General features: G+C 43.2%; 1 pseudogene across 1 annotated transcript; it reads left to right on the forward strand.

The window, feature by feature from the left end:
* Nucleotides 1-219: 219 nt before the first annotated feature.
* On the forward strand, nt 220-897 carry LOC309861918 (GTP-binding nuclear protein Ran pseudogene; annotated as a pseudogene). The gene has a single exon. The product of its transcript is annotated as a GTP-binding nuclear protein Ran pseudogene (transcript).
* Nucleotides 898-1,582: the final 685 nt, after the last annotated feature.

Raw genomic sequence — 1,582 nt, forward strand, 5'->3', positions numbered from 1 at the left:
ATGAGATAATTGTAAATTAATCTGTCTTGATCTGTTTAACCAGCAAGATGGAATCTGACTTTTCCACTAATTTTGGAAATCTAGGAAATGAACCCCAACTGCATACAGTAAAACAGATCACCCAATCAGCCTTTAAAAAGGTTTTTGTTTATTTGTTTAAATCTAGGGTTAGGAGCCTCAGACAGATGGGCCAGAGATGCTTTTGGAAGCAACAGCATGATGGCTACCCAAGGAGAACCTCAAGTCCAGCTCAAAACTTGTACTGGTTGGCAAAGGTGGTACTGAAAAAACTACGTTTCTGAAATGTCATCTAACTGGTGAATCTGAGTGTAAATATGTAGGCACCTTGGGTGTTGAGGTCCATCCCCTTGTGTTCCATACCAATAGAAGACTTATGGAGTTCAATGTATGGAGAAATTTGGTGGGCTGAGAGTTGGCTATTACATCCAAGCCCAGGGTGCCATTATAATGTCTGATGTAACATCAAGGGTTACTTGTGAGAAGGTGCCCAGCTGGCATAGAGATCTGGTACAAGTATGGGAAAACATTCCCATACTGCTGTGTGGCAACAAAGTGGACATGAAGGACAGGAAAGTTAAGGTGAAGTCTATTATCTTCCACTGAAAGAAGAACTATTAGTACTGTAACATTCTGCCGAAAGTTAACTACAACTTTGAAAAGTCCCTCCTGTGGCTTGTTAGAAAATTAATTGGAGACCCTAACTTGGAGGTGGTCTCCATGCCTGCTCCTGCCCCACCAGAGGTTGTCACGGAGCCAATTTCAGCAGCCCAGCATGAGCATGATCTAGAACTTGTTCAGACAACGGCTCTCCTGGATGCACCTGCAGCCCAGCATCAGAAGTCTGGTTTTTGGTGCCTGGGTGGCTCAGTGGGTTAAAGCCTCTGCCTTCGGCTCAGGTCATGATCCCAGGGTCCCAGGATCGAGCCCCGCGTCAGGCTCTCTGCTAAGCGGGGAGCCTGCTTCCTCCTCTCTCTCTGCCTGCCTCTCTGTCTACTTGTGATTGCTATCTGTCAAATAAAAAAATAAAATCTTAAAAAAAAAAAAAAGGCGGAAGTCTGGTTTTCTAGGCCAGAGTCCGTGATATCAGTGGTGCAGGGTGTTTGCCGCTTTATTAGAGAGCCGAGCACTACATGTGCTTCACCTTGGGGTTGCACATGGAGATGAATGGAGATGAAGGAGATGAATGGGCTTCAGAGTGAATGTGGCAGTTTAAAAAGTACCTTCATTTTTTTTGGACCTGCATATTTAGCTGTTTTGGAATGCAGTTGTTTCCTTCCTGAGTTTCAGATAGAAGACTGCTAGAGCCACATCACAATATCCAGTGGTGAAATCTCATTTGTCACTTCCATTCCCATTCCCTTGTGTTTAGAATCAGAATAAAGTTGTATCTCAAATATCTAAAAATATCTAAAAATAAATAAATAAAAATAACATGAATCTAGGGTTCATGTTAGGGTTAGGAAAAGATGTAACTTCTTCCGCATGTCTGCGTTGACTCTGGTAGAGAGGGTCATTCAGAGTTTAACCCAGACTGTCTAGTGCTGATAAGTGCACAGATAGA

This window comes from Mustela nivalis, assembly GCF_964662115.1.
Source record: "Mustela nivalis genome assembly, chromosome: 3".
Classification (NCBI taxonomy): Eukaryota; Metazoa; Chordata; class Mammalia; order Carnivora; family Mustelidae; genus Mustela; species Mustela nivalis.